Genomic DNA, 18304 nt, shown 5'->3' with positions numbered 1-18304 from the left:
GTATATGCATATATGAATGTATATACATATGTGTGTGTGTATTAGTTTCCCAGTCATCTCCAGCTCTTTGTGACCCCATGGACTGTAGCCTACCTGGTCATCTGTCCATAGAGTTCTCCACGCAAGAGTACTGGAGTGGGTTGCCATTTCCTTCTCCAGGGAATGTTCCCGACCCAGGGATCGAACCCAGGCCTTCTGCATTGCAGGCAGATTCTTTACCATCTGAGCCACCAAAGAAGCCCATATATTCATATGCAAATCACTGTGCTGTACACCTGAATTTAACACAATTTTGTAAATCAACTATACTTCAACAACACCACCAAAATATCAACAGAATATTGCCAATAGGGAAAGTTCGTTTTAGACACACTTATTAGAACTTTATAAGTTACATTTATGAGACAATAAAGTTATTTCAATATTTTGCTATTTTTCTGAAAACCACTGTAATTTTCTTGGGATTTAGTTCAAGGTCTGTTTTGTGAGCTGACCATGAAATTTAGTCTTATTTATTCAGTTAGAGTGTTTTTCTTTGATTTTAAACAGTATCTTCCAACTTAATCACTCTCTTATTCAACAAACCTGGCTCCAAATTGGTTGTGTGATTTCCAAAAAAAGAAACCACCTTTAAATGATACACAGTTCCCTTGACAGAGAATGTATGACGGAATGTGCTGTAGCCTCTAAGAACTATCCCAAGAGAAGATCCCAAAATAGTATGAACAAGGTCAGCATATTTAGGAAAAATGTACGGTCTTGCATTTTCACTATTCTCTATTCTCTCTACTAGGTGTGTCTGATTATTTTAAGAATAAATCTTATAGTACACCCTTCACAATTACTACCTAGAAAGGCAAATATTTTAGGCACATATTATACTATATGTTAACCTTTAAAGAAATTTTGGTGGCTTTTAATAAAATTGCTAAGAAAAGTGAAGACATTGTGAGAGAGACAAAAATAATTTGTTTTGCTTTGAACCTGTTTAGCTTTTAGGAATTAATATCTTAATATATAGAGAGATATACATATCAGTATCAATATGGATACAGATATTGATATATATTTTATGTGGGTACCAGTGTGTGCACAGTTTGTATAGATGCACAGATATAAAGACACATGTATATGCATACATCCTAATGAATAACAGAATCTAAAAATATTTATTTGAAAAAGAATTCAACAGTAAAATCACAATATTCTAGCATATATCACTTACCTTGATGAAAACTATAAAATCAATTACAACTTAGCATACAGATAATTGAATAACTTTTATTTGATACTGTATACTTTCCAAATGGAGATCTTAACAATTCCCCATTCAACTCTTAATTCCGTGTTTCGTTGCAATTTATATCTTGCATGGCATCTTTTGGAGACAAATAAGGAAAAAAAAATCAATAGTGCATTCCTCTGTAACAAGTCCATATAGGTCTCTCACAGGTAAGTAAAATTTAAAATGTCTCCCTGAAATATATATTAATGCTTATTTTTTCTTCAAATTTCAACACTGTCCATGAAAAACAGAAGGAATTTATTTAATTTTTTAAGTATCAAGGAATAAAGAACCCAATAAATGTTTTAAGATTAATTTTCATTGAATTTCTAAACAGATATCATTGCTATCATCTTATAAAAAATTGCATTCAATCCAACAATTCCTCTACTAAGAATATGTATTTATACAAAAGGAATGAAAATATACATCCACAGAAAAATTTGTACGTAAGTATTCACAGTATTATTCATATATCGAAAAAATGAAAATAATTCATGTCCATTAATAGATAAATGAATGAACAAAACTTGATATAGCCCTACAGTAGAGTATTATTCAGCCAAAAAAAGTAATGCTAAAGCAGTGAGAACAGTCCATTCACAGGATAAACTTTCTGGAACCAAGACAGACTGAGGAAAATTGGATCAGGCATTCACCAGACAAACTGAAACACCAACTTGATATTTTTCTGTTATCCTCCTCATCCCCTTTCCTCTGCATGTACAAATATTTATGTCTTTCATAACACAGATGTCACATGTTTTAAAATAGCATTTGATGAGAGAAAGCAGGAAATTCTAATATAGAAACTATGACTCCAGAGCCAGTGTTTTAACAATTACACTATTTTCTCTTCTTTGTTTCTAGCACTTATATTTCACTCTTTTGCCAAAATTTGATGCTGAAATGTCAAGAGTCATGTTAAATAATATGGAGTCAAAGTGTTACACCCCTGTTCTTGTTGTGAATGTCTTCAGCGTTTCCTCATTGAGGATGATGTTGGCTGCTAACTTGAATTGATATAAATATACAATGATTGGTATATTGATATTGGGCTTTCCCAGCTCGATGGTAAAGAATCTGCCTGCAATGCAGGAGACCCAGGTTTGATCCTTGGGTCAGGAAGATCGCCTAGAGAGGGCAATGGCAACCCTCTTCGTTATTCTTGCCTGGAGGATCCCATGGACAGAGGAGCCTGGCGGGCTACAATTCATAGGGACGCAAAAAGTCGAACACGATGGAAGTGACTGAGACAGCATGCACTCACGCATATAGATATTATCATAGAAACAAATATTGTTTTTTTAGATATTTAGAGAAGACTTATAAAAATTCAGCATTTTTATTTATCTGTCATTTAATCTTTTATTATATAGATTGTAAGCTTGCTCTCCCATGGAGCTATGACATATAGTAATTTCTTAAATGTACTGTGAGGTATCCTTGAATTTCCAGTGTAATGCTTACTTGGTAATGGTATGTTGCAAATCAAATTTAATTATACTTTATAATTTGTGCACTAATCATAAATGAGTTTGTTTATTCTATATTCATCATCTTTTTTGTCATGGTTTTGCTTGTTTTTTTCACTTTGCTCTTTCCTTTCCCTATGTAGTAGAACATTTTGAATCGCACATATGTTTATTATTCTTTCCATCTGAAATAAGCTCATTTTACCTAGACGTTTTTGGGTTCTTCAGGTTTCCTAAACCTTCTAAAGTTCGTTTTGGAAGTTCACATTTTCCTAGAAAACTAGCATTTCATCTAAACATACAAATTTATTTTATAATATTGTATAAAATTATACCTGAGTTCTTTTATTTCCTTTTCATGCATTTGAATTTTAATCCTTTAATAAGTTGACTGAGATATAATTGATATAGCCTATAGTTCTTCCATTTAAAGCATAATTGAATGGTTTTTAGAATTTTCACAGAGTTGTTCAACAAGTACCACAATATAATTTTGCAACATTTTTATCACCCCAAAAGAAAATCCAATACAAATTAGCAGTCACTCTCTGTTTCCCCCCACCTAGGCTTCAGGCCATGCAGTAGGGCCTTATGTATAGTAGTGTGTATAAGTTAGTCTCAATCTCTTAATTTATTTCTCCCATACCATTTCCCTTGGTAACTATATTTTTCTTTAAATGTCAGAAATGTTGGGGAGGAGGTGGAGGCTATAGTCCCTAATGCATCAAATATCAAATTAGAATTCCTGAGATTCTCTTCCTATTAATTCTTTTTCTTCTCTTTGTTTTATAAGAAAACCTCCTTCTCAGGTATATTTTGCAATATAAAATTATAAGTGGTATGAAACCTTTGGGCATATTTTGCTAGTATAAGCTATGTCAAAGCAAAATTTTATAAGGGTTATGTTAAAATAACCAAAGAGAACCATTTAATTGATAGAGGCAAGTTTTATTTTACATTTCCTGAAGCAGACAGTCTCCATCTTCAAAAGTCCAGAAAACTGCAAAACAAGTAACCAGGCTGTGAGCTTTTATAGAAGAAGACAACTGGGGGATACAAAAAGTGTGTTTAATTTAAGTTGATTGACTGGGGTTGCATATCCAACCCTATTTAGAATAAGTAAATCATTACAGATTCTTGGCATTTCCAGACTGGATATTCAATGTTTCCAGTCAAGCAGAACATTTATAGGAACAAGAAAGTTATCTTAGTTTCAATTTGCTGAGGTGGCACCCCAGAGAGGAGCTGCTCCATCTTGGGCCTAAAAGTTTATTTCAACAGCCATTTGAATTTTCCTAACACTGTTCATTTGACGTTTATATAAAAGGCAACTGATATTTCCAATGCAGGGGGTGAGGGTGGCAGGTGTGCTAAGTTGCTTCAGTTGTGTCCGACTCTGCAATCCCATGGACGGTAGCCTGCCAGGCTCCTCTGTTCATGGAATTTCCCAGGCAAAAATGTTGGAGTGGGTTGCCATGCAACCCATTGGGAAGATCTCCAAGAGAACTTCCTGACTGAGGGATTGAACCCATGTTTTCTGTTGCTCCTGTTGCAGGCAGATTCTTTACCCGTGAGCCACCAGGGAAGACTGAGGGTGGCACCAGTGGGGAAGAAATATCATAGCCCATTAAATGTATCAAGTAGGGAAAGTTCACTTTACCCCATAATATGTAGGGTACAAAATGCAGTACCCAATTTATCCACAGATGCTTCTGATCCAGAAGGCTATATTACTCTCAGTCATATGTAACAACTGAAAAAAGTAGAAAAATTCTATGAGAAGACTTTATAAGTTCAAATATACTTCTTCAGAATTATCTTTGATAGTGTTGTGTTAATTAGAAGGGATACTTATCAAGTTCAATTATTCAATCTTTTATGTCAAACTGTATATGAGGAAAATATCATCTGCTAGTGTTAATGATACAAAATAGTATCATAGCTTTAACTAAAGGACGTATATGCAGTTAAGAGGTGCAACCACATATTGCAAATGAAACCATATGTTCAGCTTAAGAGAAATAAATTGCCAAATGAAGCAACTGAAGGAATGATGGATAGCGGATGCTCAGAACAAAGCAACAAATACAACATAATGCCAAGAGAATAGCTATAAAATTCCCTTTATTGCTGTTTATCACTGAAACAGTCTTTTCAGTTAATGTCAATCTCTCTAGAAAAAAATGCTACATCTCTCAAGTAGTCTTTATTGTTTTCCTCCCAAGATGATATCTGAGGGTGCTGTGTTATGTTGTGCTAAGTTGCTTTATCATGTCCGACTCTTTGCAAACCAATGGGCTATAGTGCACCAGTCTCCTCTGTCCATGGGATTCTCCAGACAACATACTGGAGTGGGTTGCCATTTCCTTACAGAAGCTGGCAGGAAGAGCTGGAAATGTTAGGTGCTTTGTCTATTAGGTGCTCTGGTATCTATCAGCTTACAAGCTCACCTCCAAGGCTTGTTTCTATCCCCAGTCCTTTTTATCATCCCCTAATATCACCCATGCTTCCCCCACAGTAAAGCAAACCTTGTCTCAAGAACTGGGACATAAGAAGTATCTTCACTATTATACCACAGAGAGAAACCTATGTTGTGACTCCTTTAGTAATACTAATAATAACATTCATAAAGCACTACGTGTCAGACATAGTTATAACCACTTTACAATTCTTAACTCGTGTAATTACGTTAATCACCCTATTCAATCATCTCATCTTCCTTTCATTCATTCTGTAAGGAATGCTAGGCTACACCCTGGTTGATGTGTTCTTCAGGCCAACTAGGATAAAGATCTTGCAACCAAAAAAATCAAAGTGAAAATAACATTAAAAATTCCCTCAAAGTTTTTCCTTTATTACTTTATATGTGTCTCCACTGTAGAAATATAATCACATGGTCATTTTAGTTACAGAATATTCACATGAGCCTTAATAATGTATGTTGTAGAATATAGCAATATCAACTCTGCTTTGGCTGAACTTCTTCTTAGGAACTAGGAACATGATCTCAGAGTAGAGAAAATTAAAAAAAAAATAGAGAAAGAGAGAGAGAAAAGGCTGGCAGACAAAATTAGAGTCAGAAATAATGCAACAATAACAATATACCTAAATCCATCATTTTCAAACGGAATTGTGGATTTATTTTGATCTGTGTCCTTTTCCTCAGCATGATCACACAAATTTGCAACATAAACCCCACTGTTCTCTTGTTCTAGAGCAAAAGGAGAAGCAAAGGATTTGAAGGGAAGGGGGCAGAAATGGGGAAGAGGACTATTGGCCTATGTATGGTAAATGAGAAGGAACCTGGTTTAAACGGTTTTTGTTGGATCACTATGTTATATATAGGAGACTCAAAGGACCGTGTGTATCAAATTTAATTGGTTTGAAGCTGCCTGTAATGGGAAGCTGTACCACATTATGAAAAGATCAAGAAAAAGTAACTGAAAGGCTTGACTTCTGATTCCAGCTGTCACTAGCTCTTTGATCCTTGAGTGTGTCACAATTCTTTGGGCTTTATTTTCTTCTTTCTGGTTTTGAAACCTAAATAATAATCATATCACACAATATCCTTTAAAATATGATTACTTCTGTGCCTCACTTCAGATCTGTAAAATAAGAATGTCTAGAAAATCTATTTATTCAGGAAGCTCTTCATTACAATAATTTGCCCACTGGGAAACCACTGTGCCAAAAGATATCTTAATTCTATTTCAATTTAAATGTTCTGATTTTAATTCTTTTTTCAAAAAATATAATCCACCTAGCATAAAACTCACTATATTAAAGTGTGCAGTTTAGTGGATATTAGTATGCTTACAAGTTATACACTCATTACAACTATTTAATCCAGAATGTTTTCATCATTCCAGAGAAATTCTTTATTTATTATCAGTTACCACTCCTTTTTCTTACAGAGATAAAATATTCAAAATATGAGAAATATATCCCACTTCTGGAACAATTAAATTAAAAGAGACTTACTAGAGGCATCATAACCACCCCTGTAGCTCAAACGGTAAAGAATTTGCCTGCAATGCAAGAGACCAGGGTTCAATCCCTGGGTTGGGAAGTTCTTCTGGAGAAGGGATTGGCAATCCACTCCAGTGTTCTTGCCTGGAGAACTCCATGGACAGGGAAGCCTGGCAGGTTACAGTCGGTGGGGTCACAAAGTGTCAGACATGACTGAGCAACTAACACACACACAGAGGCATCAGCCTAATGCAATTTATAAAACTCTTAGGAATCTGATTCAAGCAACCACACAAAAAAGGAAAACTAAGTTAAATTTTCAATCTCTTTGAAGATACACCCATTTCAGTATTACAGGAAAAGTTATTTTATGTCTAGTATTTACTTTAGAATAATCTATTATGGGAGTGGGGGGGGGGGGCTTCCCCTGTGGCTCAGCTGTAAAGAACTCACCTGCAATGCAGAGATGCAGGAGAGTTGGGTTTGATCTCTGGGTTGAGAAGATCCCCTGGAGGAGGAAATGGTAGCCTATTTCAGTGTTGTGCTGGGATAACCCCATGGGCAGAGAAGCCTGGCTGGCTGAGGTTCATGGGGCTGCTAAGAATCAGACACAACTGAGCAACTGAACACACACACACACACACACACACACACACACACACACACACACACACAATCTATTATGGAGACAAGTCAAAGAGATGTGAATGGAATAAGATTAGACATATACCAATAATTTTTAAATCTGTTTGATGGATGCATGGTAATTTGCAGTTTATCCAGACTCTTAAATTTACTTGATAATTTCTACCCTACAAAATGAAAACATCTCCTTTCTCATGATGCCATCTACCAAAGAATTATCAAAGATTCTTTAAATATTTTATACACGTCTTGGTAATACTGAGAGATATGACATTTTCCCTTTATAGGGTTAAACTAGTAATGTTTACTTGAGTCTCTAGTTCCAAATTTAGAGTTACATTCCTACTGACATCAGAAAAAATTGTTATTTTTTAAGCTAAGACTCTTTGAAAACTTTGAAGGCTGTCTACAATTGCCACATAGTGGAAAGATTGTCATATGAAGCACTGAACAGAATAAAAATAGATGGTTCTAAACACTGATGAAACTCTTGAAAGGTTTATTTTGTCTGATTTTAAAACACTGTGTCCTAATAGTATTCTTTTCTCTATAGCATCCATTAGTATTAAAACTTATTTCAACACACTGTGGGTTAAATCAATGAAAACATTGTCCCAGCTGTCCCTGTAATTATGTTGGTGCAATATCCTATTCATATTACTATTCTGGAAGCTTCTAAGTTGTTGACCTTAAACATTTGCCACACTGAGTAGTATAGAATTAATCTGAAGAAGGTTGCATTAATGAGTCTCTGGAAATTGAGATTCTAGGTAAATCATTTCTCTGTACAAGTTGTAATATTTAAAATCTTAGAGATATCAACATTTATGTTTCCTGGAACATATAAAAATAAAATTAAGGGGAAAAACATGACTAATATACTGAGAAAGCAGAGACTAGAACTGGAGAGTCGAATTTCACTGGTGGTCCTGTGGCTAAGATGCCATGATCCCAATGCAGGGGGCCCAGGTTCAATTCCTGATCAGGGAGCTCTATCCCACATGTCGAAACTAAAGATGCTGCACGCTGCAACTAGGACCCAGCACAGCCAAATAAACAAATAAAAATTTTAAAAAAGGACTGAAGAGTCCTTGTGGGTTTTTGAACTCTTATTTTCAGTAGTGACTGAGATTTCTGTCCAGCTACATTTCTGTCCTTGTAATTTGATTATTTAAATTATCTTTGGATTCTCTAACCTCCAAATTCCATTCTGCTGGTTTTCATTTTATTTTGGTTATTTGGAGACAAACAAATGTAGTTGCCTAATGCTATGAATAGTATCAATTTCATTGGAGCAAGAGCTTTAGATTAGCACTTTGATGAAGAAATAGGAAGAGAATGTGAAGTTTAATGCACCAAAAATACTGAAGGCTTTTCTATGGTGACAACTCAAGTGTTTGATTCGAATATTGATGGAAGTTTCGTTGTTATCAGAAAAAAGCCACTCTCAGAACTGTTGAACAAGAAAGAGCTCAATAAAACTTGGAAACTACTTTTTGCATTACAGAAAAATGAACTTCAGCATCTTCCAGTCACCAAAATGAAAGTAAAAGTGAAAGTCTCTCAGGTAAGTATGACTGTTTGCAACCCCATGGACTGTAGCCTGCCAGGCTTCTCCGTCCATGGAATTCTCGAGGCAAGAATACTGGAGTGGGTTGCCATTCCCTTCTTCAGGGGATATTCTTAACCCAGGGATCAAACCTGGGTCTCCCACATTGCAGGCAGATTCTTTACCATCCGAGTCACCAGGGAATAGAGGTCACTTAAAAATTTCATTTTTCTTTAGGCCAGAATATTGAAATGATACCAGAACCATAGATTACAGGTAAGCAGCTATGAAAATATTTTTGGTACTGAATGAACAGACTTTCCAGGTTGGAGTAAAAAAAATCACAAACCTTGCTTTCTTTAATGGAAACCAAAACTTACATACTTAGGTACTTTTTTGAACCATATTTTTGTTACACTGGCCTTGAAATTGAAATCAGGTTCATTTTTACCAAAACATAATCCATAATTCAGCCTAAGCCAGATGTTATTTCATTAGCTTGGAAAAAAAAAAAAAAAAAGAGATCAATATACATTCAAACACAAAAATCCTTTTAGAATCTAGTGACTCTTAACACCAGAAGGCTATGGATATCTGGAAAAACGAATGGTAGGAATTCTTACACTGATTCTGATACTGTGAGTAACTTTGAGTTAGAGATCGTGTTCCCATATCAATGCTATTATTTTCTATGTATACTATGCCATGAAGAAGATTGAGATACACTGCCTTTGAGCATCCTGCCAAAGTGATAAAATCCTTTGATAAAAAAAAAAAGGCATTTTAAAAATTTTGTTAGCCATACTTACTTACTTATATCTTCTCTAAATTCTGTGCTGAAAACCAGAATTTTCCTCATAAACACCCCAGGGAATTCTAAATTCAAGAAACATTCTGAAAATTTATTAATGAGTCTATTCAGACTACCATGTTCTATCTACAACCATGTATTTTTTTTTTTTTTTTTTGCATTTTAAAATGCATTCCCATGATTAGAAGGCACAGAGTCATTGAATTTAGGAAATACGCAGTATACCATCATGTTTTCTGTGTTCTCACAAATTATTGATTTCAAAATGCACAGTATTCCCCTAGAGGGTTAAACACCTGGCAGCCTTATTTTATGCTCCGAGCACAACCTGAGAAATGATAAAGCCTTCTGCAACCTCTCTCTTCAGGGTTTATTGGAAATAAAATTTCTCTGAATTGGGGACTTTGGGGATTGTTCATTTGGTAGAAACCTGGGTGAAGAGTGGAGATACTGTCGTTTTTCTTGTTGCATTTTAACTTTCTGGCATGTTCTATCCATAGAATGTAGATGAAAATGACCTCAGTGATTCAGTATCCGTGAACTGCCTGAAGTCCTTGGACACTAGGTCTTAAAAGGTGGAGCATGTTATCATGTGTAGCATTCTCTGCATGAGCTCCTTTTCTGGATATAATAACAGCAGGAACCAACACTTCTCAGATCCACCATGGACCTGAGGTGAGGATACACTTCACAGTTTGAGCATCATAAGAACGATCCAATCAATTGTTAACATGGAGAATGTTAGTCATAAAATAATTTGAACATATGGCCACCTGCCACCCACTCCTCATTATCACCATGTTCCCTGCTGCCTTTATGTGTATCATTCTATCATTTTGACCTCCTCAACTCTAGGATATTAGGATCTCTGGTGTTAATTTAGCAGATGCTTACCCAGGTGAGACCCAGGGGCAAAGAATGAGTCAGGACCTCTTCGGACCTCTCAGGACCTCTCTGAGTCATTTGTAACTCTCCTTTAAGACAGGCTTCAACACCCAAATATCTTTCAGTAAGTTCAGTTCAATTGCTCAGTCGTGTCCGACTCTTTGCAACCCCATGAACAGCAGCACGCCAGGCCTCCCTGTCCATCACCAACTCCCAGAGTCCACCAAAACCCATGTCCATGGAGTTGGTGATGCCATCCAGCCATCTCATCCTCTGTCGTCCCCTTCTCCTCCTGCCCCCAATCCCTCCCAGCATCAGGGTCTTTTCCAATGAGTCAGCTCTTCACATGAGGTGGCCAAAGTATTGGAGTTTCAGCTTCAACATCAGTCCTTCCAATGAACACCCAGGACTGATCTCCTTTAGGATGGACTGGTTGGACCTCCTTGCAGTCCAAGGGACTCTCAAGAGTCTTCTCCAGCACCACAGTTCAAAAGCATCAATTCTTCAGCACTCAGCTTTCTTTATAGTCCAACTCTCGCATCCATACATGACTACTGGAAAAACCACGACTTTGACTAGATGGACCTTTGTTGGCAAAGTAATATCTCGGCTTTTTAATATGCTGTCTAGGTTGGTCATAACTTTCCTTCCAAGGAGTAAGTGTCCTTTAATTTCATGGCTGCAATCACCATCTGCAGTGATTTTGGAGCCCAGAAAAATAAAGTCAGCCACTGTTTCCACTGTTTCCCCATCTATCTGCCATGAAGTGATGGGACCGGATGCCATGACCTTAGTTTTCTGAATGTTGAGCTTTAAGCCAACCTTTTCACTCTCCTCTTTCACTGTCATCAAGAGGCTCTTTAGTTCTTCTTCACTTTCTGCCATAAGGGTGATGTCATTTGCATATCTGTGGTTATTGATATTTCTCCCAGCAATCTTGATTCCAGCTTGTGCTTCCTCCAGCCCAGCGTTTCTCATGATGTACTCTGCATATAAGTTAAGCAAGAAAAAAATATACAGCCTTGACATACTCCTTTTCCTATTTGGAACCAGTCTGTTGTTCCATGTCCGTTTCTAACTGTGCTTCCTGACCTGCATAGAGATTTCTCAAGAGGCAGGTGAGGTGGTCTGGTATTGCCATCTCTTGAAGAATTTTCCACAGTTTATTGTGATCCACACAGTCAAAGGCTTTGGCATAGTAAATAAAGCAGAAATAGATATTTAGTTATCTGCATTTATGCCTGTAAATAATGACTAGCATTGCCATTAAATGATGAAAGCATTATTTATAATGTAGCCAAATGTCAAAATAAAACACTCCCAAGGGGTTTTAGAATAGTGCCACTACTTCCTTCCTGATTGCTTAAACTAAGCTTTCAACTGTAATTATAATTGCCTTTTCTATGATGACTGCTGATATCTTGGAAAGAGCAGGTATTGTGGCTCATACAGTCTCAAAAGTGACTGCTACTTTTTCCTCTACTTTCTTTGGTACAAACTTCAGAATGAGGTACAAACTTGAAAAAAAAAAAGACTATATTTAAAATAAACACTTCAAATGAACCTGTTGCTAAAAGGAAAATACATTCCTCAGTATGGCTCAAGAAAAAAAAAAACAAAAAAAAACACGAGGAAACATAAGTATGATCTCTAGGAAGGCATTCCTCTCTGTATACTTGTTAACACTTTTTTCCTAGATGACACCTAGAAGCCAGAACTCCCTCTAGTGCTCCTTTTTTATCCAAGAAGCAACTTGTCAAATCCTTACCTTTCTGTCTTTATGGCTCACTGATCTATTCGTCCAAGGAGACCACTCTTTCTAGGGCTGAGTCCTGAAAGTTTATTAGGGTGGAAAAAAAGCAGTTGAACCAGTGTTTGTTAAGGTGCAACCAGAAGCAAGCCTATGATTTTAAGCTCAGAATGTCTATTCTACAGAATGGTTGCAGGGTGAAAACATAATATAGAGAACAAATCATTGATCACTACTACAAGATGTGGCCAATGACACTGCATGACATATTCAATGTGTTATCTCTTACTATCAATGCGTAACAACACACCGTGTAAAATTGCTGCAAACACAGTGCATTAACACTAATTCCCCTCAGTCCCTGGGTTCCCTCAGATGATTTGTGTCTCTGATTTTCATTTTTAATAATTGTATATCTTTAGTACACCACTGTAGGAATTTGATCTGTAAATAACAAAATGCAAATGATAAGTATATATTCAGGCTTTGTCTGTGTGTGTGTGTGTGTGTGTGTGTGTGTGTGTGTGTGTGTGTGTGTGTGTGTGTGTTTAGTTGCTCAGTCATGTCTGACCCCATGGAATATAGCTTGCCAGGCTCATCTGTCCATGCGATTTTCCAGGCAAGAACAAGCAAGAATCCTGGAGTGTGTTGCCATTCCCTTCTCCAGGGGATCTTCCCAGACCAGGGATTGAACCTTTGTCTCCTCCATTAGCAGGAAGATTCTTAACCATTGAACCACCAGGGAAGCCCTTAGGCTTTATGACTAGCTGTATAATTAATTCTATAAAACTTGAATTGATTAAAACTTATCCTAAGCACTGAAATGCAGCTAGAATAGGTTAGAGAGGGTGACTGTCTTCATGGAGTAGATTATCTAGACAGAATAAGTATATGCATGATGTACATAGAGGAACATTGTGATATAAGAGCATATACTGGGGAGAATTTAATCTAGTTTATGGATTTAGGGAAGATTTTCTGATAAAGTGACATTATGCTCAGGTTATAAGAAAAAGTAGATTACTGAAGTTAAACTACAGAATTGAAAGGGCCAGCTCAATCTAAACAGAGAATACGGCATATGAAAAACCCTGGACTTAGAATGTGGCATATTTGAGGCCCTGTAAAAAAAAAGTCCATGATACCTGGACGCAGAGTATGATAAAATGTGTCTGGGAAGTTAAGACTACATGTGGCGATGCTTATAAATTCTGTTAAATGTTTCAGGTTCTATAACAAGAGCAATAGTAATTCATTAAAATTTTTTAAGCAGAACTGACACAGTTGGATTTTTATTTGAAAATAAAGATTTAGCAGGACAAGAGAAAACCAACAGAATTTTGCAGTAGTAAGGACACAGATTCAGTGACACATGCTAGTGGCAGGATTCTGAGATATCAGTATATGCTTTAATTCTATCTTGAAGAAGTAGAATCAATCAATTGGATTTATTGATTGACAAATGTAGTGGGGACCAAAATGAAAAACCAAAGACATTGTCAAGGTTGAGTAATTGTAAGTCACTTAATAAGATAGGTAAACTTGGAGAAGGGAAAATATTGTGAGATAAAATTGATATATCCTCATTCTGAACTTGAGGTTTATGAGCTGTCCATTAGGCATATAGACTATAGGATTAGGAAATTACCTGTTTACAGATGGTAATTGAGACTTTGGATTGGATTCATGCTTGGATTCAATGTTTGATTGCTTATTTTATACTTTAAAGTTAAAGCAGTTTAAGCATGCTTAAATGTTACTAGGATAGAACCAATGTGGGGGAAAACTTTAGTACAGGACTGAAAAGGAATTATTTTGTAGTTGAACAATCTTTTGTATGTTTTGATTATCTATTCCTTCTAAGGAGGGGGTTTTGGTAAGTGGAGGGTCTTTTATCTTTTGAGTACAAGTTGTTATGGTCAATAGAATGGCTTTTCAGATAGATGAGAAGAGTTTTAAAAGATGAAGCAAGTATGCATTTAAGAGAAATCTGACAGCTCAATTTACCCACATGAAATAAAAAGGAGGAGATATAAATTGACACCCAATAGGAAGTACATGGAAGTGTGAAATGTAGGACCAGTACTACTGAGCTCTATATGTAAAAATTAAAGAAAAAGAACACAATGCTGGCAACAACCTAAAGAGACCAAGGAACAGAAAATAAACACTTTAAATTGGGTCTTTGAGTGAAATTCTACCGAAAATTTGACATAAAACTATTCCGCGATTCCCAAAAATTCCACAATAAAATAATCACTTCTTACATAATGAAAGTTTATTTCTTATATTAAATGTAAAGAACCATGCCAGACACTACTTAGCAACTAAACAACAACAAAGAACCACATGTCTTCTGTCAAAGAGATCCTTGGGCCAGTCAACATGTACATCAGCATTTTTCACACAAGGTCTTTTATGTGATGATAGGGAAGATGGGAGTTTGTATTCAGAAGTAAGAACAGGTGAACCACACCTTTCCACTATAACAGGTGGAAACTATAAAAAAAAAAAGATAGGTGAGTACAAGGAAGTCAATCTCATAGCACGGTCCATTGCTGAAATGGATGGGTAAGATGCAGTTACTGCCAGTTTAAGAATAATTCTGAGTTTCTCAAAAAGCTAAAAATAGAACTACCATATGACCCAACAAAATTCCACGCTTGAATATATATCCAAAAACAAAATAAAAACACAAATTAGAAAAGATATATGCACACCAGTGTTCACAGCAGCATTATTTACAATTACCAAGATATGGAAAACTGTCCATCAACAGAGGAATGAATAAAGATGTCGTTAAATATATTCAGTGGAATACTAATCAATACTAAAAAAGAACAAAATTTTTTGTCACTTGCAGCAACATGATGGACTTGGAGGGCATTAAGCTAAGTGAAATAAGTCAGAGAAAGACAAATACTGCATGATATCACTGATTTATGAAATCTAAAAATTAAAACAAACTAGTGAATATATATTAAAAAAACAGACTCACAAATAAAGAGAACAAGCTAGTGATTACCAGTAGTTGGGGGGTGATATAGGGTTGGGGGAGTGTGAGGTATAAATTATTGGGCATATGATATGCTCAAGAATATATTGTACATCATGAAGAATATAGACAATATTTTGTAATGACTATAAACGGAAATTGACCTTTAAAAACGGGCTTCCCTGGTAGCTCAGCTGGTAAAGAATCTGGCTGCAATGCAGGAGACCCCAGTTAAAAACCTGAATTGGGAAGATCCACTGGAGAAGGGAAAGGCTACTCACTCCAGTACTCTTGAGCTTCCCTGGAGGCTCAGCTGGTAAAGAATCCACCTGCAATGCAGGAAACCTAGGTTCGATCCCTGGATTGGGAAGATCCCACAGAGAAGGGAATGGCTACCCACTCCAGTATTCTGGCCTGGACAATTACATGGAGAATTCCATGGAATTCTTTGGGACCATGCGGTCACAAAGAGTCGGACACGACTGAGCAACTTTCACTCACAACCTTCTAATTGTGTAAAAATAATAATAAAACATTTTAAAAACTCACAAATAAAGAATAATGGGGAAACATTGAACTACTTATAAAGGTTGAGCATGTGAGCTTACAATGAGACATCAAATGTAAACTTTACAAAAAGCACTGAGAATATCAATGCGTGCTAGTCTGCTCTCTTCTGAGACAGGAGCTATAAAACAGGGCACAGTTGTGAATCAGGAGGTTGGTTGAATCCCACCTAAAAACTGCTATTTTTCCATGATGGTGTGAGGAAAGGCCAAGGAAATGAGAGCACTCACTTACCGATTTGACAATTTTTATTTCTAAGGTTCCCTGCCCCAGAAGATGAAATTCTTAAGATATTTCATCTCAGGTATGCTTTAAAGTACTGTTTTCATTATGCAGAAAAACAAATTTAAAAAACACTAGCTTTCTAATTCCTATTTTATGTGGCATAAAAACCAAACAAGTATAGATGGATCCGTATGAACATCACATATAACTTACGAAATGTACTCTTATTTACCCAGTATAACTAGCAAAAACATTTGCTTTCCAGATTCATTTATTTGAAACAAAACAAAACAAAACAAAACAAAACATTATCTTGCTTTATTTCCTGATGCAATAGATGGTAGTCCTAAACTTGGAACAACAATTTGTTTGATCATATATTACCCATTTAATTGTGTTATCTAAAAAAGCTAGTGAATTTCAAATACAAATCACAGATTTGGAAACAATGGCCTATGGAAGGAACCATATACACGCTGCAATGTGTTAAGTATTTATAGGTTTTTACAAAGGTCTGTTAGCAGTATGATGTTAACATTTAAATTATAATTCAAAAACTTAAGTGAACACTCTTTAGAAGGAACCTGTCCAAGAACACTCATGTCCATTTGGGCTTTCCTTTTGTCTATTTATTTAACAAGATAAGTAATAACATTTTGAGAAGCCTAGAAGAAGCACATAAAATTATAAAGCCATTTTAGAGAATACAATCCAAATATGACACTTCCGTAATTATAAATCATGATAACAAAGACCTATTTACCTCAGGCCTCTCACCTATTAACAAATGGCTAGCCAGATACAATGTAATCAGTGTTGCCCATTTGGAAAGTTGTGATCTGGAAAGACTGCAAATCTACTGACACTAAGAACAAAGCAAACTTTAAAAATAGATATTTGTGGAATGAAACCACATGTTATTTAAATGACAGTGCTGTCTATGGCCTCCACAAAAAGTATTCATGCTTATGTTGTTATTGTATGACTCCAGAGCTTTCTTTTGGATGAAGTAAGAAGTTCTCATGTTCTAAAATGCATAACATGGCTACTGTCCAATGAAGAATTCATTCTTAACTTAATAATTTACTGTACCAGCAATAAATATTGTGACCAGGCAGGGAGAAGCATTATTTTCTCACTTTTAATATGGTTCTTATTAAAATAAAATTTAATAAACAAATTTATTGTTACATATGCAAAGATACACATTTATATATGTATATAAATGACAGGATATTCTATAATTTTAATGTTTCAAGTTGAACAAATATGTATATTCTCATTGGCTTTTTTGTTAAAATATCTAACTAGTTAATGCTTCACTAAGAAGCATTAAACTTCACTTTTAGTTTTAAAGTGCTCATGTTATTTAAAGATATGCATTTTATGAGCTTTTCCTGTTGAAGATAAGAATCTATCCCTAATTAAAGCTTACATTTTGTCTTATTGTCATATTTCTTTTAAATTAATGCAACATGTTGAAACACTGTAGAAAGCTAGTTGGTAACATTGATATAAATATGACATTTTTATCCTATATTTTTAATTCATTTTCTATGAAGTCCATTATTCATTACTTTCAATTTCAAATAGCAACTAACTGAGAAGATTTGCCTAGACAAAGAATATGGCATTCAATTCTAGTTTAATTTGTATGTTTAAATATGTTTTATTAATAAAAGAGAAGCAGACTCCATGATAAATTAAGATTTATTCTTTGCCGTGGAAAATTTTATGGAACACACTGGAGAAAAATAGCCTGCTTTACAATAAACATATTTTATATTTATGTATAACAAAATGTAGATTTTTGTCTACCAAATTACATTTTTTTTCCAGAAAAGGAGCATTATTTCACATAAAGCACTCAAACTATGACTGTCTTATTATGGAAATCTTCAGTAATTATGTTTTTCTATTATTGTTTATCAAGAATGTGATTTTCCTCTGGTAGAACTCAAATACCAATATTGAAAAATGCATTTTATAATATTATCCAAACCATTCACTTCTTTCTTGGCAGGAGATTCTTCCTAAAAGGGATTTAGTTACTTTGTTATGAATATTTCATTTTTTTTCAGTCATTATGCTGTCATTTCATAAATAATTAATTAGAATATATTAGATGACTCTTTTTTTTTAATGCAT

General features: G+C 35.4%; 1 long non-coding RNA gene across 1 annotated transcript; it reads right to left on the bottom strand.

Moving 5' to 3' along the window:
• Positions 1 to 9966: 9966 nt before the first annotated feature.
• On the bottom strand, positions 9967 to 15775 carry LOC145539265 (uncharacterized). The gene is made up of 3 exons (XR_014077679.1): positions 15646 to 15775; positions 12388 to 12451; positions 9967 to 11807 (listed from the first exon to the last, which is right to left on the bottom strand). It is a non-coding gene; the product is annotated as an uncharacterized LOC145539265 (long non-coding RNA).
• Between the last annotated feature and the right edge of the window lie 2529 nt (positions 15776 to 18304).

Source organism: Giraffa tippelskirchi, chromosome 2 (assembly GCF_054371585.1).
Source record: "Giraffa tippelskirchi isolate mGirTip1 chromosome 2, T2T-mGirTip1v1.2.pri, whole genome shotgun sequence".
Classification (NCBI taxonomy): Eukaryota; Metazoa; Chordata; class Mammalia; order Artiodactyla; family Giraffidae; genus Giraffa; species Giraffa tippelskirchi.
Note: the sequence above shows the minus strand (reverse complement) of the source record. Positions and strands in the feature narration are given on the sequence as shown.